At 36.2% G+C, this 22,337-nt stretch overlaps 5 long non-coding RNA genes across 7 annotated transcripts in view; 2 read left to right on the forward strand and 3 right to left on the reverse strand.

Moving 5' to 3' along the window:
- The window catches only part of LOC136254401 (uncharacterized), a 46,175-nt gene that overhangs the window by 21,793 nt on the left and 2,045 nt on the right, over positions 1 to 22,337 (reverse strand). The gene's annotated exons all lie outside the window — the stretch shown is intronic.
- Positions 1,934 to 4,233, reverse strand: LOC136254397 (uncharacterized). The gene is made up of 2 exons (XR_010700460.1): positions 3,768 to 4,233; positions 1,934 to 1,993 (listed from the first exon to the last, which is right to left on the reverse strand). It is a non-coding gene; the product is annotated as an uncharacterized lncRNA (long non-coding RNA).
- LOC136254398 (uncharacterized) lies at positions 3,878 to 6,875 on the forward strand. The gene is made up of 3 exons (XR_010700461.1): positions 3,878 to 4,012; positions 5,409 to 5,592; positions 6,349 to 6,875. It is a non-coding gene; the product is annotated as an uncharacterized lncRNA (long non-coding RNA).
- LOC136254395 (uncharacterized) lies at positions 6,759 to 10,110 on the reverse strand. Its single transcript, XR_010700456.1, has 2 exons — positions 9,945 to 10,110; positions 6,759 to 7,058 (listed from the first exon to the last, which is right to left on the reverse strand). It is a non-coding gene; the product is annotated as an uncharacterized lncRNA (long non-coding RNA).
- LOC136254396 (uncharacterized) lies at positions 9,724 to 11,541 on the forward strand. 3 transcript variants are annotated; one of them, XR_010700458.1, is made up of 9 exons: positions 9,724 to 10,156; positions 10,208 to 10,356; positions 10,404 to 10,513; positions 10,738 to 10,793; positions 10,857 to 10,925; positions 10,979 to 11,015; positions 11,074 to 11,202; positions 11,257 to 11,294; positions 11,346 to 11,541. It is a non-coding gene; the product is annotated as an uncharacterized lncRNA (long non-coding RNA). The 3 variants fall into 3 exon arrangements; XR_010700457.1 differs by having other exon boundaries at positions 9,726 to 10,156; positions 10,974 to 11,015; XR_010700459.1 differs by lacking the exon at positions 10,404 to 10,513 and having other exon boundaries at positions 10,974 to 11,015.

Consider the following 22,337-nt stretch of genomic DNA (forward strand, 5'->3'; position numbering starts at 1 on the left):
TAGCTCAGTGGGAAATCCCTACTTTGGCAATGAACACAAAATAATTGTTATACCATGCCAAAGTAGGGATTTCCCACTGAGCTATGCTGTAATAACTACCATTGTTCATCTCTTGTTTCACTACTTTTTATTGCTTGGATCCCTACTTCATTTTTAAATTCAAAATTTTTAATATACTAGTTTGTTTAGTTTTTTGTTAAAGCATACAGCTAGCTATAAACGTATGACTGTTCTATTAGGGTGACTGCTGTATTAGAGTATCTCGAGTCAGCTTGCAAAAGATGTGTACTTGTCCAAAAGGGCTCGAAAAAGGGTGTGTTCATCGTGGTTTTGACCACACACCTTCAAGTTAGTAGGCTGATTCGAGATACTCTAGTCTAATAATCGATCGAAACCATGATGAACACACCCTTCAGTTTCCTAGCCCTTTTTGGACAAGCACACAGCTAGCGTAAAAGGGGCGTGGTCTCGATCCATAGATCGATATACGTAGAATAAAGAATGGGCGTGATCTTGTGGTCTATCGTGGAGTACTGGTACCTCCGTAGCTACAGTACACAGTAAAAACAAAGTAGTGAACGTCACTACTTTATGTAGTGACGTTCACTACTTTTAGATTCACTACAACGTAGTGAATTATCAAAGTAGTGAAGGTCACTACCAATGTAGTGACGTTCACTACATTTTAATTCACTACGTTGTAGTGAAATCATAATGTAGTGACGTTCACTACAAAACGTAGTGACGTTCACTACATTTTAATTCACTACATTGTAGTGAAATCATAATGTAGTGACGTTCACTACAAAAAGTAGTGACGTTCACTACATTTTAATTCACTACATTGTAGTGAAATCATAATGTAGTGACGTTCACTACAAAAAGTAGTGACGTTCACTACATTTTAATTCACTACATTGTAGTGAAATCATAATGTAGTGACGGTCACTACAAAAAGTAGTGACCTTCACTACATTAAAAATTTTACTATACATCAATATAACAGCATGTCAAGAACACTGTTACTGTCAAGAACACTGTTACTGTCAGTAACATTTAACATTGGTATATAAAGGACAGTTTCTGAGGTATCATAACAGACTATAAACCAAAATTGCAGGTTGATAGACTTCTTTAAATAAAATGTTACCTCTGAAAAATGACAACCTCTTTATAACAGTATGGTCACAAAGTGTCCACTAGAAGTATCATCTGCATATTTCACCACAACTATGTAAACTTGCTGTGTATTCACAGTAGTATAGGCTAAATGTAGCAAAACCAAACAAAATATCCGATTGTACATATGTGAGTGTGGGTGTGTGTGCACATGTGTGTGTATGTGATAACACTGGAAAACAGCAGTCATGTATTGTAGCCTCAGATTTTCTATTGGTAGGGACTATACAGTACATTTGATAAATTTCTAATTTGAAGATTAAGATTCCCACCCGAAGCCATTTATTGATGTGAAAAGGATGCTTATAAGAAGATACTAAGAGTTTGCACATGAAAGATCACGACAACCTTTAGAAATTTGCAGGGGATATGGTATGGGATGCTGCTGTCAATGCTAAGGAGCTGGGATTTACTTCACAAAGGACTTTCATTCATTGATTAGGTTCAATATGCACTTCTGCAGGAACGTCAATGAAGTCTTTGCAGACATTCTACTAGGCTGTAGTAAACCAAGTAAAAAAGTTTTGACTACTTTTCTGGACATGGGGAAACTAGGCAAATCTGATGTCAAACTGTACTCATAAATTTTAGTATGTAAATGCTATAAATACCTGCATTTATGAAACCACTAAACTTTCACATTCATGTAATCAAAATGGTAAATGTAAAATATTATATAACATCAACTATACGTACTGTTAAGTTTAACAATGGAATATATGTATACGTATAATGTACATACGTAACAAAAACACATCTTTGACCAGCTTCTGCTTTTCTTTTCATCTTTCATCCAGCAGCGGGCAGAACGAGCCTGTAAATGAAAAACAATATATCATGTACATGTATCTGGAAACATAGACATTTTGTGAAATGTGCCTTGTTCTGTATTTATTAGGGATGAAAAAATTACTCGCTAAGGAAATTCACTTAGACAGTAAAGATGTGTGCTTCCTAGAATCCACTCAAATTAGCTCATTATGTCACACGACCATACAAATCCCCTTCTAGCCTGAGTATTTCTAGGGTTTGCAGGTCGAGACATGGTCGGGGTTTACATTGTCAGTACTTACCCGGTAGGTGGGGAACTATAATCTTCAGTGATGCAAATCCCCACCTTGGCCAGGCAATAAGAATGTAAAGCTTCTCTAATTGCAAGTCCTGATTTTGACTTGAAAGGCAAGCCATGCAAATGGTAACCCAGAACCTTTGCATTATGCAATGTTTCAGAGTCTAACTGTTATGCTTTAATTTATAATACAAATACTGTATTGCCTTGAGTTATGCACCTATCAGTGTAATCCCCGACTACCACTGATACGGGGTGAGGTGGGGGCAAACAGGCTGTGTAAAATAGTTCACTTGTGAAGGTGGGTTGATATTTCCCTGGTTGAGAATATGTAGCTGACACAGATAGATAGTCTGGGCATGTGAAACTATGTTGGGTGGAGGTGCATGTGTGTGGAGTATTTTCTGTCCAGCTTTAGACTATAGAACAAGTGCCCACAAACAACATATATGTGACCAGATTTGCGAAAAGGGGTCTTCTACACACATCTATTTTACCAAATTTAATGACTCATAACCAGACCTCTTAACTATCACAATTTGGTCATGAGACGTACGATTCCAGCCTTCATATCACGACCACTTGTTGATCTCACAATTTCCAATAAAATTTTCTAAGGCACACTAAATCTCCTTGATTTAAGCCCCAAAAGGTATCACGTGATCAGTTAATTAGAATAGTGGGGCGCCTCTGTATTTTGAGCTGAAAATTTTGGCGGTTTCCCATACTTTTGAATATGTCACGATCAAGTCACTTTGCTGCCAAACTCAATGAACTGAGCCCTATTTAAAGGTGAAATCCTTTGAGACTCAGCACACTGAAGAATTAGGTGAAATCCTACCAGTTGTGTTATTACAAATGTTTATTGCTTAATTTCGGTTGTTGTGAGGTGTACTTGTGTGGAAAATCTGTGCTGAACACTAAATCCACAGCTGGATACTGATTACTCAAGAAATGGGTGGTGATTTCAACAATGAATCACTGGTGAACCAGTACATCAGCTGAGTTGAAAGACTGATATCACGTGATTCAACGATGGAGCAAAATAGTAGGTTCTTCTCATACAGTAGGCTACACTATAGTACAGAGATATTATAAGCTGCGGTAAACAGCAGTACTGCACTCACATAGCTAGCTAGTTGTGCCTTTTAAAACATTTTTTTGTTAAAACAAATGTAGCTATGTGCATGAGCCCCAGCACAAAGATGGTAGGATTCACAGCTGCATGGGGATGGGTGGCTGGCTTTCTCACAACCAGATCTGCTTCCAGGTTGAGAGGTCTGTCATAACTTTAGACTGAAAAGGCTATTGATTACAAAATTGGACAGTAGTGAGCACTAACATAGTTTAGTGGATGGACAAATTTTCAAGTTAATACATTCCTTGAGCAGTGAGTTATGGACTTCTGAGTTCATAGAATTGGATGTGTGTGGAAGACCCCTTTTCATAAACCCATGCATGGCCAGTCACATACCGAGTAACCATTAATTATCTATGAAGGAACACACCTAACACTCACACTTAAGTTTCATGATGATTCTGTATAAGGCCACCCCATGTAGTTTCCCATCATCCGTCCAGCATCGTGTCTGGGCTCCACATATGTCCCAAAGTCAGCAATTGCGCCCTGAACTATTAGAATAGTAAAGTTGTACGAAAGTATTAGAATACTCGTACAGGATCCATGTATCAACAGATCAGTGAATCTCTAGACGTAGACTCGTATGAACCGAGAAGTTTATTACCATCACTAAACTGGCAAGCGTGAGTTACGTGTGCAGTTTGCTCAGTAACTTACATAGCACGGTAAATGTAACTGTATCGTCCCAGGACTGGGCAGAGTTTGCCTCTCTGCCCACTGTTTAAGTGTTTATTTATATTATTATCATTGTCAAAACTGTATCGTTGCCATTTCTAAGCTTTATAGTTAACACATTGATTCGAGACAATATAAAGTCAACTCATAAACTGTTGCATGGTATGACTGATCATTTTTTTCTCGGGCTAAATGGATTGTGGTACGTGCGGTGCCAGCAGCTGATCGAAGAGCGAACTTGTACATGTACCTGAAAGCCCATCCTTGGAGAGACATCATCTGATCAGCAAAATAAATACCTGTGGATGTTTTTCAGTATTAGCTCCTACTGTTTATCAGCTGAAACTTATAACAGCCCATTGCTTTTCAACTCCTTCTAGACAACAAAATCCATTTAACAGAGCCCGGTTGGGGGTAATGCATTACGTTATATTACTTTCTGCAGTAATTATGTATGTGCTGCATGACAAAGCAATGAGTAATGTAATTTATAATGGACATTACATCCGGAAATTGTAATGCATTACTTCTAATGTGCATTGTATCCAGCACATGATTGATTACATTTGGGCCTGACAACACTGATATAGTGTATGGGGAGTGTCCTTCTATAACAAAGAAGTTTTTATGGCTGAACTATACCAGAGAAAGTGTGGTTCACTGGTGTCACTTGTAGTTATAGGTGTCAGAAGGTTGCACTTAGTTTAAAGCTTATAGTGAACAAGTGTATAATGTGTAATAATAGTTACTGAGTGGACCCCTGTTTACAAATTACAACTACTATAGTATGTTCACGTTGAGCTGAACCCTCAAAAACATTTAATAACTCATGGATGTAATTACACACGATCTTGAAATTTGGCTCATTTGTAGTACTGCTTGACCCGCTAAAAATATTTCAAAATCTTGTTGTTCAAATGTTAGACATAATATTTACAGTCAATCAAAATTTTCACAATACATTTCCTATGGGGAAGCCATATAAGTACAGTGTCCAATACAGCCCTTTCCCAAACTTGTAATGGAACCAAATCGTACGTGTCTGTTGTTGACACCTTTGCTGTTACCAAAAATCATCTAGTTGGCTGAAATGTTAACTCTGTTGAGAAAAAATCCACTTTTAATTTTTAGGCGTTTTTCAGGATTTAGCTCAACGTGAACATACTATAGTTGTAGCCCTCAGAGTAATGACTTTTTCTGAGAGTAAACTTTACTATAATGTGTTCTACTGTTGTTGTCATAGTTGTTGTATATACGTGTAATATTTTGAATATGTGTGTTCACAACTAGTTGTCAAATACATGATATTTCAAACAGATCATTGTTTTGCGTTGCATTCCATAGGGCTTTGATACTGCCAACGAATGATAAGTGCTGAGTGTTTGTTGTCGCCGAACTGTTATTTCAGATGTACCAAGGACTTCATAGCCATGAAAATGATGATGATACATGACTGTATGCAAAGCTGATGTAACAAATAATACTTCTTCACATGTTACGATGATCTCCATTATCTTCCCAAAGGACGGTAAGTTATTGTCAAATTCAAGTATAACAGCCATATCTTTGTGATATCTTACTCCATCAGTTGTAATTTTGGTATTTCTGTAAAAACATGTACGTACATGTCTAGTGAGTTTGTGAAACAGTATTAATCAGTTTTGCCTTTCCTTTACTATGTACAGTATGCCTTAGCAATACAGTCTCATATAGCCAGGTCACTGTACTTTTCTTTTGTGTGTGGATAGGAAAAATGGGACTAAACCTATAGCGGACTAATTGTATATTGGGATGGGGTGCATTATATAGACATACTAGAATATCTATAGACTTGAAATGTTGTACAACAAAACTAAATGGTTGTCTTTGGTTTTCCAGAATTTAGTTAGGCTTATTGTTGATCCAGAGTGCTAATAAGGACCTATGAGTTGCAACCCACAGCTGAACAAATAGCTGGTCCTTTACAAGCAGTTAAGCCTTCAAAGCTGCTTTTAATATAGAAATGTAATAAAACAAGGTTGTTAATTTTTTTCTTTTATATGACCATGGCAAATTATTTGATCGGTGGCATACTAGTTGATGTAAGTCAAATTATATACACAAGCAATAATACTGCATGTGATGACATACAATCAAGATTTCATGCAATCATAATTTTGGAATTTTAATTAATACTTAGAGCACATGTCTTACAACAAATACATTGGAATGCATTCCCTCAGTATTTTGTATGTGCATAAGTACGCTAGACCAACTTATTGACATTTTTTGTTGCATTTGAAAGGATGGAAGCACAGAAGATGTGGTAAAACAGTTGCCCATGGCACAACCATGTATTGTTGTAAAGAGGGATGAGGAGAACAAACTACAACCTGCTCTTGTGGTTGAGAGATCAATTCTTTATGTGGTGCCACCAGAGCTGGCTGCCATCCATCTATTGGGTGCATTTTACATATTTTATATGCACTACACAGAGGGCTGCAGCAACTTCTACGCAGCCCTTGAATCCATTTTCCTTGGCTGCAATAAGCCAGGTAGAAAGACTCGTTTGGCTGCTTTTCTGGGGAGACTAGGCTACTCCAATGAAGAATGATACTAAACTCTATAAACAAACATGCAGTACTGTGTACTCATGGCAATGCTCATATTGTGTGTATGTACTCATAGCATACTTATATGCACTCTCATAGCGTATTCATTTACATGTACTTTCATAGTGTATTCATATTAGTAATAATGTACAGTACTCATGTAAACTTCATACTAACGTATTCTAAGGAATATACAGTATTTTATGCTCCATAGTATATACTACGTAAATAAACCACATATAGTCTAAAATTATAGTACCTTAACATCTAAGATAATATAATACTGAGTATCTAGTTTTGTTTTTAAATGCAACGTAGCCACCCTGAAGACACATCCTTTGCCAGCTTCTTTCCAAGTTACAACTTCTTTTTTATCTTTCATCATGCAGTGGCCATTACAGATCTGCAATAGAAAACAATACTTAAAACTGAAAAGATATAATGAAATAATTACAAATATTTTGTGACTGCGTATGTGATTGGCTGAGCAAAGACCGGTTATTTTCGCCCATTCCTTGGATTCTATTTTATTGCTTCTCCGTTATCTATAGTAACAAAGGAGTGGACAAAGAAGAAGACCATTCCAACAATGAAGTGACCATGGTAAACTTAATTTTTACCGCATCACCCATAACTCATATGGCTTCTGATGTATATACATGAAATAAAGATTGTCTTACTCCCCATGAAAAGGCAAATCTGATGGTTTATATAGGTTTTATTGATTCGTGCTTTGTTTCAGTACATAAAAACTAAAACATGCATAATTTTTTACGTAGCATGCATATTTTTATACTCAATACTTTTTTACTGCAAAATAGAACCACCATATAAAAACAGCTGGTTTTCGCTCACTATTATAACTGTGGATAATTGACTCTGCTATATCTGATTACTAGAGTTCCATTAGCTACAGTATTAAGTAACTCTTGGTACCTCCGAGTTTACCCTTAAAGCTTCTGAGAAAGCTGGTAATGTCTCAGTGACACTATCATTTGGCAGTGTTTCATGTAGGGCTGGTGGTGAGAGTATTCACGGCAGCAGGCAATCACATATTATATGTATGATTCAATTTGTGAATGGTTATCGCTATCATACAGAAGCGATCATGGAATTGAATTGAATAAAAAAGCCGATAGCATATAACAGGTTTAGCATCATCCTGTTTCTTGCAGTATTGAAATGTTAAATATTTGCTCAGCACTTGCATTTACTGGAAGTGATACAATACAGACTGGAAATACGGCTGGTCAAATATAAACACAGGGGCAGATCCAGGGAGTTCAAAGGGTTCCATGGAACCTCATTCTGGAAATTCCCCATGCTAAATCCGCCATTGCCTTGGTTCCATTCCAAGATGCCAAAATGCTCCAAATGGCTCTCTATAAATTCTCTCTTGAAAAGCACCCTAGTGATATGACTATGGTTGACAGTCTCACAGTAAACAATGAAGGTGCAAGATACTCTAATAGAGCATACCAATACTACAAGAACAATGGCTGGTCTCCGTAGTCAAGCGATGAATAGATGTTTGGTTCCCCTTTTGCATTGGTCCCATCAGCAGCATATGGAGAATATAGTAATTGTTTAAACAGAACGACTTCTGAATTTATTTCTGAAGGCCGCACAATGTAAAAATGTAAGGATTCCACCCATACCCTACTAGAAAGAGTACTACCCTGACAGCACCCACTCCTTCACAAAAAGAGGAAGGGTCTGGTCACTCTCACTATAACATTACAGAGTTGCAACTATGGAAGATAATTAAACAATGAGATCACAATGGCAGCAAGAATGGCATGTTTAACAACCATACGAAGTAAGCATAGTTATAGGTTAAACAAACTCAACCAAAAAGCACAACCAAAAAAATAGTTTTTATATTGATTAGGCATCACGAGTACATCAGCTCCAACTACATGGCCCTCTACCTCCATCTTTTGTTCTTTTAAAGAACACCCTATTGTTGACTACAAGCAGCCATTACATCTTCACAAAACATATTACATAATTCCAAGAGCTATTATTAACTCTTGATAATTCTATAGTATCAATGCATGGTAACTTAAAAAAAAAATTGTGATTACCAACAACATAATCTGATTGGCACAGCCTGTTTTCTGTAACATGCTACTGATTTGAATGCTAGAGTAACCGGACCAGGATGGGCACCGGCACATACAGTAACTGAATTAAAATAACTCGACCAGAAATGAAAATCTTCTAGCACTTGCAAAGTCGAGGCTTCATATTCTGGGAATGGCATTACAGGACCAGTGAGCTCTTTAGGATGTCTTCGGAGTGAGCTCCATAAAAGGTTATCACAAAATGATCTCAGTAGTATTTCTGACCCTTTAAAGAACTCTTAGATAACAAGGGAAGAACAAAAATTTTGGTCTCAACAGTTATGGTTAATACATTTTTTACCTCTGAAAGAGGAAAACCTGCAAAAAATGGATAAAAATTCTGGGTCCCAAAATGTCCAAAATAGCACATGAATAAATAGTACATGAAATCAGTCAATAGTGAGGACAAACCTTTCCATAAATATTAATTGAGGTCTGGCTGACATTGACCACAGTTGCAGGTCGCACAGTGGACTGGCAGCTAGTATCCTAATTAATGCCTGCACATCCACAAACTTTGGCACAGTCGCAACGTGTCATTGGGTTCAGAAAAGAAAAGAATGCCATAAATTCATTTTCCAGGTCAGTAGTCTGGCCATGTAAGTATATATATATATATATAATAATAATAGTGAGAGACTATTGACCACGGGCCATCAATAATAATGTCAGTAGCATATAGACCCTTTTGCAGGTGAGCTGCTGCCATAGCAACATTTACCATTTTGAAGTACAACCTGATTTGCAACCCTGATAGCATAGGGGAGAGTGTACGTTTCACCTACATGGTCAACCTTTGCTGTGGAATGCAGGAGAAGCAGCCCTAGGTATTGTTTTACTCTTATGAAAAGCAATGCTATCAGGTTTGCAAAACTGGTTGTACTCCAAGATGGCGGATGCTGCTATGGCAGCAGCTCACCTGCGAAGGGTCTATAGCCATACCAGGGATGGCGATGACCAGGGTTAGAGCCCTGGTAATCAGTCAAAGCACCGGTAATTTGTCAGTTTAAAGTGCTATTAGCCCTGGTAATAACATCTTAAAACCTTCGTAATTATGAAAGGCTGGCCATAGACAGTATATTGTACGTAGAATATACTATCTATGGGCTGGCTAACGCCGATTAATTCAAATATGTGTTTACAGTTACAGCTTGTTTACTTACGATTTTAAACAGACTAATCAGGAACGGTTGATTACAGACGATAAACACTATAGATCTTCAGATACAGAGTGCATAGCACTAAGCAGTAGCACCAGAGGTAGCACCTCGAGTAGCATCATGTCAAGGAAACTCTAAATAATGCCACATATAATTGATGACGTCATCTACTTGGTAACATCGTTGCTCACTTAGTTACGTGCTGTAGAAGTCGTGTAAGTGGAAGACTAATAATTGTTCTTTTACTTCTGTTTTCTATTCACTAGAGACTGTTTCGTAACTGTGACGTGCGGTCAGGTGGCCGCAGAGTGGTCTCCCGAGTCAACTGAGTAGGCTAGGCAGCTTAGCACTGCGTACCTCTCGGCGTACCTAGTAGCTGTTGCATGATTTAGCAAGTGGTTAACAATTCAGAAAAGTAAGTCTTAAATTGTAATTATTTGTTTTACACTTTTGCACACGTAGACTACCCCAGCCAGCAAAGTTGGCTGCCCGCCAATTTCCCGGCGCCGGCACTGTAGTACCAGAGCCGAGAGGTGATGAAGTTTGGGGCTTTCATTTTAATATACCATAAGGTATAGCACATAGTAACTGAATTGAGTGATGGAGTACTGACACTTATGGTGTGACTGGCGGTTGCTTACAAACTGGATCAGTTGTGTACACTGACGTATTTTAGCTTTCTGACATATCTGAGCTTCACATTTTTACCACTACTAGCTAATCACTTTTTTTGTTTTCTGTATGTATGCATGTTTGTCAGTTTTGTTCTTGTATTTACCTTGCCGTGCCCACACAGATCTTTTACTACGATCTGATTGTGGTTGCACGAGACTGAGCTAGGTCGCACATACTGTAAGTTATCTCTACTTATTATGTTTTCTCATTTATAATAATGATGGTTCTCTCTCCATGCAGTAGTCGATTGATATTCATTGCAGTGGTGTATACCTGTGGGGTACTGCTGTGTGTCTGCAAGTGTTTAAGGTTTGTAGCTTTAAACAACCATTCTGCAGTTAAAATGTTGTTTGGCAGTTTAGGTAATAATGACTTTCCATTGGTAGCAGTTTTAAACAGGTAAATGCTTTAGCTTATTACATTGGAGATTGTTTACGATCTTTGTATTTTGATATAGCGAATACTGTAAGACTAGCAAATGAAACAATTTGCTACCACTATACTGTGGTTACTAATAGGAACTGATCTAACATATCAGATGGTTATACCATGCACCCATCCCTTACGCACAGTTGTGCAATAGTTGGTAAGTGCATATATGTTTATCTCATATTACATATCAACAATTATTTTATCACAGCATAAATCATGTACATCTGCTCTATTGTAGCTATCCTGGTAAGTTTTATTTAGCTACCATAGTTTGTATTATATTGTTATATCTTGCAGTTCAATGAGAAAACTTGCAATATACACTGCACAGTATCTGATGCATCTTTGCTGCTACAGAATCTTCTCACAAGAAATTTCTGGACTAACATGTATGCACCTATACAAAAAAAAACTGACATTTTGTATACATGTATTTTTACTTGTATGCAGTATTATTTTTAATGGAATTCTATGGTGCATGAATGCATAAACTGGATGCAAATGCGATGTAGTGAAATCACCGCAAATAAGCAGTGACGTTCACTGTAAAACAGTAGTGAAGTTCACTACTAATGGCACTGCAAGTAGTGACGTTCACTACAGTTAGTAGTGACGTTCACTACAGTTGGTAGTGACGTTCACTACTTTTTTGTAGTGACGTTCACTACAAAAAAGTAGTGAACGTCACTACACAAAAATAGTGAGTATTGTGGCAGAGGTTTCACTACTAATTAGTAGTGACGTTCACTACTTTGTTTTTACTGTGTAGCGTATTCTAAGCACCTTAAATAATTTTGTGGCGTCTATTATGCTACTTAAAGAAAGTGTTGATATGGAAAATTAACGCCTCGATATGGTTTCGTTGGATGAAGAAGAAGACAAGCAACCTGATTGAAGATAAAAGAAAAGACAAGGCGCACAGGGCGTACACGGGTTTTACTCTTTTCACCACCTTTCATAACCCTTACGTAATATTAAGCTCAAAAGCATCCAGACTTCCTACTGTAGTTGTTGCTCTCTCTCTCTTCGACTTTAGGGCACGCATCTAGTAGTTGCCGCGAGTAGTCGACTTTAGGGGATGCGTCCAGTAGTTTTTTTTGTTTGTTTTTTCCAGTAGTTGCCACGAGTAGTAGACTTTAGGGGAAGCGTCTAGTAGTGTTAGCGTTAGGGTTAGGGTTAGAGTTCAGCTTTGGTTTCTTCTTCACCTTTAGGGTTAGGTTCTTCTTACTATATACAGCTTATTTCGTTAGTCACATTTATAAGATACAAAAGAAGGGAATCAAGGGAGCTAGCAGCGGTAGCATAATCGGTAGCACACTGGACCATCACGCTGTGATCCTGGGTTCGATCCTCCTTCAAGACTGCACTTTTTTTTCGCCTTTTTGGTTCACCATTTTTTTGTCTAAGTTCTGTAGGGTTATGAAATAGGGTAAAAAGAGTGATACCCGGTGGCTTTCGTCTCGTAAGATATCTCTAAGATGATTTTTAAAGGTGGAAAATTTGGCGGCGCGCGAAACATTCACCACGATCCCTACTTAAACGGTACGACCGTACCGTTTGATAAAGTGCCGATCAAATTAAAATCAACACTGAATCACTTGCAATTGTGCATAGTGCACAAGACATAATATGGTGTTTCAGTGAAGTATAATGCTTGAATTTAATGCCTGAAACTGGGTTCTGAATCCCTGTTTAATTTTTAATTTTTTGTTATGCATGACTCAAAATATGAGTGCAGTGCATATCAAGTTAACGTACACTTAATAAGTTAATAAATGAATGTAAGTTAGGAGAATTAATGGATCTGTGCTTCTAAGGCAATGGAAAATAGGTCATATATACACCCCTAACACATGAGCCATGTTTACAGTAATAGATGGTGGTGTAGTGTTGTGTACTGTTTACTGCCAGGTTTGTAACTGTTCCTGTTACAAGTAGCTGTCAAGGTACAGCAACCAAGCTGGGGGTTTGGCTTTTGAACTCCAGGATTCAGTAAATGATGAAACTCTCAATCACTTGCTTATGACTATTCATCAAATAAATAGTGTATGCTATAAACTTATGTATTGTCTGTAAACCTTGACACACTTGATGATCCCATAGAGCTTCAAGATACTTTTCAATCATTACAAGTGCATGATGATGTCACTACAAATGTCACCATTTATTGACATTAATTTTCATAAATTGTCACTTTTTCAGTGTGTTTCTTTGTACTGATATATACTTCACAATCATAGCTATTTATATTTTTAGTGGTTTTACACTTTCTATATATGTGACCGGATTTGCGAAAAGGTACCTTTTCCACACATTTTACATACCAGCAAACAAAATGACATAACACTTGAGTCCTTAGTCTGATTCACTTGCTCTTAGTTTCAAAATATAGCCAGATACTGTAGCTACACTTATGGAAAAATTTCAGGCAATTATATGCCATGACAAAAAAGTTGTGAAGCTTCAAAGTTCAAAAAATGGGTCAAATTTTGTGTGTGAAAAAGGTACCTTTTTGCAAATCCGGTCACATATATTCATTTTCAGTGTACAGTTATAGTTGTAGTCAGCAGGAATAGTTGATGGCATACAGTGTTTTATTTCTCTTTCTATCCCTTACTGTTAGTAAGACAGCAGCTCAGGATTGCACTACTCAGCAACCAGGTGGCAGTGGTATACCTGATCTCCAGCAAGTCAAGACAATACCATATTGTATCATTGATGACTGCACCATCAAGAATAGTATCACTGGACAACAACTGGACATTGCCTACACCATTGATAGCCTTCTCATAGTCATTCCAAATGGCAATCAAACTTCCATGACCATTGCTAAGACTGAAGAGCAGATTCCTTGTATAACAGAAGCTGAGCGTACATTTCAATTTTTGGCACCAACGGTAATAATAGCAGCAATTGTAATAGTCAGCGGTTACATCATTTTTGTGCATCTTGTACTTGAAGAGCGATGGACATCCTTTGGAATACTGCTAATGCTTTACAATGGCGCTATTATCTTCCGTACTCTTTCTGCCTTTGTGCTACTACTGTCACACACATATGTGACTGTTGAGTCACAGATAATCTGCTATGCCATCCAGTTTGCATTTATGCAGGGAGGGATGGTCTCTGAAACGTTTGCTATATGTGCCTTGGCTCATATTGCTGCTATTATGTATTATAGCGACAAATTACGATCAGACATACCAGTCAAAAAGCTGTTCAGGTATTACATTACTTATGCATCTAGTACAATAGCTCTGTTCAGCTTTTTTATAATCAATTATGATTTATCAACGGGTAGGTATAGGGATGTGATCTTGACCAGTGAAATGCACTGCACACCGCTACTTTCCAAGTATGACACTGTAAACATTTCATGGACCAACATAGCTATCAACAAAATGTTTCAAGTTGCCTTGTTTGCCACCTTTCTTGTGTATTTCTACAAGCACAAGAAATCTGCTACTGAGGTTGCAGCAGCACGAAAGAAAATCAACGACATGCTTGTCAAGATTGCCATTGTAATGGGAGCTACCATTGGCCTTTACCAATTGATGTGGCTGATTACCATCATATTTGGATTACAATACATTCTTGGAGTAGTGGGAATTCTTTTCTTGTTTATCCAGCAGTGCATAATCATGGTTATCATGACTTTTACAAAGATGAAACAATGTTGCTGCAAGAAGCTTAAGTAGCCATTCTTCTTGGAAATAAAAGAGACATTACTTGCTGCAGTGTGCATACAAAATATTATTAAGTTTTATTAATACTGATTCTTGTAATATTATGCTGTTTGTGCTTGTAAATATTATTATGCTTGTAACACTAATTTATTATGTTTGTAATACTATATGTGACCGAATTTTGGAAAATAACCCATATGGGTGCGTGTGAAATAATTAGAATTTTCATGTTTAGTGGGTTACTATTATGAGCAGAGTAGAGTTATAAAATTATTTCTAGAATTTTGTAATTCAAGGTATTGAGAATGGCTTACAACCATTAGCAAGTAGGTTAGCACTATAAAGCTTGTTATTTGGTCATTAAATATTTTAAGCGTCAAATGCACCCATATGGGTGATTTTCCTAAATTCGGTCACATATATTATTTGTGCTTGCAATAACAATATTTAATCATGTAAGTTTTAGTTATAATTGGATGTAAATGAATATTTGGTCTCATGATCCTCAAGTTATCTTAATTTCAACAATAATAGCAATTGTTTGCGTTACTTAACTCCTTGCTCATAAATTCATCAGTCACAGCCACCCACCTTCAATCTAAACTCTCCTTAGCAACTGCATGTATGTATGTAAATAAGTAACATAGTGCAAGGCTGTTGGTGTATGTTACCTTCAGGCCTTTGGTGTGTTTACGCCATAAAGTTTAAAATAAATAAATTTAAAAAATAAATTGATTGATTTTAATAAAATATTAATAAGCAACCACTGCTTGAAGTTTCTTAGTTTACTAGAGTGGTATATCCCCAGTACATGGAACAGTTACCGTATAGCGAGTTATTTTCGAAACAGAAATTTTCGTACAAGAAGCAAAATCTGAATTTTGAAAGATTTTAATTTCGAAGAGTGCATATTTCGAAGTCCAGATGGATTTCAAATAAACGGAAATTCGTGTCACAAATTATGAAGATGCGTGAATGTTTGCCGAAAACTGACTTACTGATGGAATAATTCCCATTCCTGTGCACTGGAGAGAAGATTGAGTGAGTCTTGGGTGGAGTGAACTCACTGGCACGATCACGCTCGATCATAGCTAGCTCATAGTATCCTGTTCACCATGGATTCTAGAGCAGACGGCATCAATTCCCATTCTGGATCACCTGTTTTCTGGTTATTGGTACAGTAATGATACGGTTTACCCATTATCATCAGCAATACTGAGCTAAAACTCGAGGAATACACGAACGAATCGCGAAAGTTGAACGGTTGCTTTCACTCACTTTAGGATATTTAGCTCAAAGATTTTCGCTTAGGCTCCTAGGCTATGGGTAAACACCTCGAACAGGCTCTGCCTTCTGTGTACACCCTCCAGTGCCTAACTGGTAAAGTAGATAATAACAACAACAAATAACACTTGTGGGAATTTATTTTCGAAAAACAACTGGACGTGGGAATTTATTTTCGAAGAGAAGGGCCTCTTCGAAATATCCGAAAATAAAAACCTTTCGAAAATTACCAGCTATACGGTAATTGTTTGTTATTTTAGTAGTTTTTCAGTAAACCCGAATTCACTGATGTTTTACTGAGAGTTTACAGTAAAACTTAGTAAAACAATTATGTTCCATATACTTAAAGTTACTGACATTTTACTATCAGTATAACTGGGTACAACTATAGTAAAGCAGCTTAACAAATTAGTAAACTTAGAACCTTCAAGCAGTGAACATTACAGAGATGGCATCATATATTACCTAGATAGACTTTGGGCTATTACTATATATAATAACAAGAGTTACATGTAATAATGGAGAGGCATTATTACTAAATGAATAAACATTGGAAATTTTAAAATGGGAATAGGTATTGCTAAAAAAAGCCACCAAACAAGAAGAAATCACTGGGGTGGTAATGTAAACCACAAATCCCTATTTTGACTCTGTCATACATATTTAGTTACATACTCTGGTCATTTTGAAATGAGTCAAAATAGGGATTTGTGGTTTACATTACCACCCCATGCAGCAATCCATTCTTGTTTGGTGGCTTTTTAAAGAGACCCCTATTCCCATTTTAAAATTTCCATTTTTTTTGTTCATCTAGTTTGTGTACTTTTTATTAATCCAGTAGTGAATAGGGATGCGGCGATTATGCCGGCATAATTTCGGGAATAATAGGTATGTGTGGGAATCAGGAATTATGCTAGCACTTTGAGGTGATTATAAAGCTTTAACAGTAGGAAAATCTGTAGATTGCATAGTTCCGTTAAAAAAGATCGAGATACTCTAATAGAGCAGTCAGAAACTCTAATAGAACAGTCACTGAATATTATTTACTTTAATAAAGCATTCACATTGAAATTAAATACTCTAATACAGCAACCAGTTAAAGAATTCAAGACTATTGAAGCTTAACCATCAATGAAAATAGCCTGATACAGCAATGAACTGGCATTATTAGCCAATTATGGTGGCATAATTTTGGGAATAATTTGCAATTCTCAAAAGCATAATAGGTGATTTTTTGAGCACTGCTCAAAAGCGTAATGCTCACTTTTTGGAGCATAATAGCCTCATGCCTAGTAGTGAATTTGCTTTATTGATAGTGATAATTGTTGTAGATATGTAGAACAATTTACATTAGTGCAGTAGAGCAATATTCCACTTGTTGGGTAGAGTGTCAGTGCTGGGAATTTTGCCATAGCAACTATAGCAACCGTACAAACTTTGGAAAACAGTTTCTGTTCTTTAATTGTTTGATAATCTGATGTGACCTATATACGAACCATCTGAATTTATATAACTATTACTACTGATGTCATGAAAATGAATTTGACAACACAATTGCTGTTTAAAAGTTGCCATTTGACCTCTGAAAACAAAGTGAAACAGAATTGTAGCTAATTATTGACAAATACAAAATTCATAGAATTTCACATGCTTTTAAATGGCCAGATGGCTTAGCATAATAACTCTTAACCATAGTTTAATCACATAGCTACATACCAATTTTTATGTACTTACACATAATGCAATGTCAGCTTATATAGCATAGTGTGTACACATTGAGCTGAGCCCTGAGAAAACAGCTGCGCAAAAGGGAAAGTGGATTTTTTCTTAAGATAAATAGCTTTCCAACCAACTATAGATGATTAGTGCATGGTGACAGTATAAAGTTGTCAAGAGCAGATATGTGTGGTTTGGATCCATTATAAGTTCAGATAATAGACTATTATATGGTTTTTCCCCATAGAAAATGTATGGTGAAAACTTTGATTGGTCATAAATAATGTATCAGACATCTGAATTTAAAAAATTTAGCTGGTCAAGTAGTACACTACTAATGAACCAAATTTCACGAACTAGTGTAATTTCATCCTTAAAGTTATTAAATGATTTTGAGGGCTTAGTTCAACGTGTGATGGGTAAAACTTGGGGTGTAATTTTGTCTCTAATGGTAAAAATTATGCTAAATTTGAAGAAATTCAAGAGAATGAGTTAACATTTTAATTTGTCTGATGATTTAACATTGAATGAACTTTAAAATTTACTGAGCCTGATTTGCCTAATGCTGACAGAGGTCCATGGCCAGCAGGCAATTTTGAACAGTCCAAAGTATGGAGAAACATTTTGTACTGTATGTTAACTGCTGTTCATGATCTCTCTTCAGTTGTGGATCAACCATGAAGTGTGACGGTAGGGGCTACCATCATGTTGCCATCAATCAATGATGGATTAGGCATAGCTACAAACCATTTCAGTGATTGGCTATCAAAGTAAAAGTTTTGCTTATTTTAATTCTTTTGAATTTCGATCTAGATTAGCTACTAGAGAGGACGCTTCGGCTGATTAGTTCAAGGGAGACAACCCAAACATTACACAAACATATACATACATACAATTTTGATGTTGCTTTAAGGTACGTAGAAACAATTTGGTTGAATAATGAAGGGCATTCCATTGCAATCACAGATTTCAGAAGGAAGAATTTGAATTTGCGAGAAGCTGTTGATTTTTTAGGTTAAGTAAAGTGCAATCATGGCATCACCTGGTAGCTATAGGTCAAGTAATTGTGGTACAATAATGTGAATGAATTTTTCTAAGGCTGCAAGATTGTAGTGTACCATAATGTTTTTTTTTGTAAATGATTTGTATTGCAGACTTGCAACTTCAGGCAATATTTGAGAGTTCAACAATCTATATTATTTATAAACATAGATCTGCACTCCACTGAATAGGAAATGCAATGTTTTTTTTTGTAAATGATTTGTATTGTAGACTTGCAACTTCAGGCAATATGTGAGAGTTCAACAATCTATATTATTTATAAACATAGATCTGTACTCCACTGAATAGGAAATGCAATGTTTTTTTTGTTTTTTTTTGTAAATGATTTGTATTGTAGACTTGCAACTTCAGGCAATATTTGAGAGTTCAATAATTTATATTATTTAAACATAGATGTGCTCCACTGATCAATGTTATATAGGAAATGCAATTAACGGTATATAATATAATATTATTATATTATATGATTCTCAATCATGTGCATGCTTGCTGGTCCCTCTATATATCATTATCATGGCTGAATCACCTAATAATTGTATACATTCCAAATGCAAAATTAGGGTAAAGGAGGGACATGTGCCAATTTAGATTTTTCATTTAAAAATTGGAATGGCTTGTTTTAACCAAGTGAATAATGTTCTCACTAAGAATTTAAAAGTTTGTGGCAGTCTCAAATTAACTTTTAGTGAATATTACAATAATTCAAAAAATTCTGTACCATGTGGTCACCTAAATTTTCAAATGGCACTTGTTCCATTTTGCCGCTGACCATGTAGGACCCCTTCAGCTCTAGCTACATAAGCACAATTACAGCGGCAGCTAGAAATCATTAACTGAACTGTACTATATTTTGTGTTTAGTAGTGTTGTAATGTTTCTGCTCCTTGGGATAATTTAAGCTATCAGCTGCTTTGCTACAAAACTAGTGACAATTACATCAGTTCAGGTTGAATACAGGGAGATTAGTATCTTAAAACTTTGGAATGTCAGTGCCAATTTTGGCAGGTTTTCGTACTCTATACCTTTTGCCAAGAGTGGCAAATATTGACCACTATTTTTGCATACTTTTGCCAAAGATAGAAATTTAATTTCTCTCCATGCAGCCATGCATATAATTAGTAATATTCATATATGTGACCCAATTTTGGAAAACCATCAGCAAATATTTTAAATTAATTTTTTACACATTTGGATAAAGCAACTATTAAGCCTTCTTCCTGTGAAATTTCACACCCAAAGCTTCTTTCTGATAGAAGATATGGATGATTTTATCAGACCATGTAGTGATTTCACCATGCATGGGACACCAATTAACTTACAAATGAGGTGATTTGTTCCGGTGCTAGAATGGTTACAACTAAGTCTTAGACAATGATAGATGGCATTTAATTGAAGAAAAGGACCAGGAACACTAGATTTAACTATCAGAAGTCTCTTTGTAATATTTTTAGACAGTAGGAATGGAATTATTTGTAAACAATGTGATTTGTCACTATTTGTCATGCTTAATCACTCACAGAATTCAATGCATTAATATGAAAAGTTACTTTGTAATGTATTAGACAGTAAATTGACCATATCTCTGGAACCCTTCAAGATATCAAGCTTAGATAAACACCCAGTGCCTCATTTTAGCTACAAAAGAGAAAATTGACCAATGTGCCAAAAAGAATGGTTTTCCAAAATTGGGTCGCATATACAGATTCCAATGTCGTGCTTACCTCAGTGAATTCAACACTTTTCCCAATTTGCAAATTAGCAAGAGTTATCAAGGAGGTATGTTTTCAAGAGCTTACCAAAACCAGTGAAACTTTTACTAAAAACCCAATCTTGGCAGGACTGGTCTTGATCCTAAAGCTAAATTTGATCCAACATATTGCCAATTATGGCAATGATTAGAGCACTATAATTTATACACTTTCCACTACTGTCAGAAAGTTCTTCCAAATTTCTATAAACACATTTAGTGCGCATAGAGCTACAAGTAATGATGTATTGTGAGTTTTGCATGGGTTTTGATTTTTAGCACAAACTTACCTTATTGTACAACATGAAGTAGCTATAGTCTGCATGAAAAAACAGCAATAACAAACTCTGACTGTAACAAATTTGTCACATTTAGTTGGTATGAGCATGAAAACTCATAATTAAATAAATTTTATTACCTCATTCTTACAAGCAAACTTTTATAGTTTCCAAATATAAATCAATGAGGAAAGATGCATTCTATTACTGAGTAGTGCACGCTTGTCACATTTATTTTCCTCATTACTTGGATTACATTTTAGACTATAACGCAGAAAATCAATAAAACTTTTTCTTAAGAATCTTAGCCAACCATTCATGAGGTAGCTGCCATAGAGTCTGGTTGTTAGGTGTATATGCCTAATAAAATTTTGCAACAAAAAAAATTGTGATTAACATATAGTTGTTGAGCGCATGCACCTAATAAATACACCTCATCGTGATTATTATAGATTCACTCTCTTGCAGTAGTGTGAATTGCAGTCATTACATGTGCCAATGTTTTAATTGAGTCTAGTTTTTGTGCACTGAATCCTTCATGTGGAGCATACTACAGAAGACCACTTCTAAAGGCACATATTTTGGCTTTGTATTTCGTGAAATTTCATGCTATACAATTCACTGTAATTATAAAATTCAGATGTATGAAGTTCATACTAATGGTATATGCTACCTGTGGTCACTTAGTATGATGATCACTCTTCTGAAGTATGACCATCATACTAAGTGACTGCAGGTAGCATACCATTAGTATGAACTTCATACTTCTGCATTTACAGTGAAACCTCTAGCATTTCTTCTCTTTTATATTGTCTCATGTGGAGCTTTGTGTTCATCCACATGCACTTATCAACCATGATTAAGTACGAGAAATGGGTATGCGCTTAACAGGTAATATGATCTTAATACATATGTGTGCTTAACAACCAGACTCCACTGTATGCTTGAATACAAAACATTCAAGATAGTGCACGCTACTCTTACTTCTGTACAGTAGTCACATTCTCAGTAGCTAAATATTATAGTTCAGACTGGAAAGTTGATAAGTGTCAGAGGGTCAATTACTTCATTTTTGGTCTGCTATCACTGCAGATACATAATCACTACAATAAAAAGTGTATTTGTGTGTATGTGATACGCTCTAAATGTGTTGTACATAGCGTGCACTCCTGTGGTGTATGTGATGTGTAGGAGATGATAGTTCACATTTGCCTCATGCAATAAATAGCAAATGTGAACTATCATCTCCTACACATTATACCCCACCTAAGTACATTTTATGCATATGACATTTAGAGCTCAACACATATGCATAAATATGCATTTTATTGTAGTGGCACTTATACACATGTATAGCTATATGCAGAGCCCTTATGGACAAAACTACATGTACAAATATAGTGCAAATACAAGAGGTTGCCCACTTGCCCTAAATAATTTTTGCAATTGGTTTCAATGCATATAAGGAATACTATATGTATTCATGATGCATACTTACGTAACTTTTTCCTTGTTGC

Source organism: Dysidea avara, chromosome 4, assembly GCF_963678975.1.
Source record: "Dysidea avara chromosome 4, odDysAvar1.4, whole genome shotgun sequence".
NCBI lineage: Eukaryota > Metazoa > Porifera > Demospongiae > Dictyoceratida > Dysideidae > Dysidea > Dysidea avara.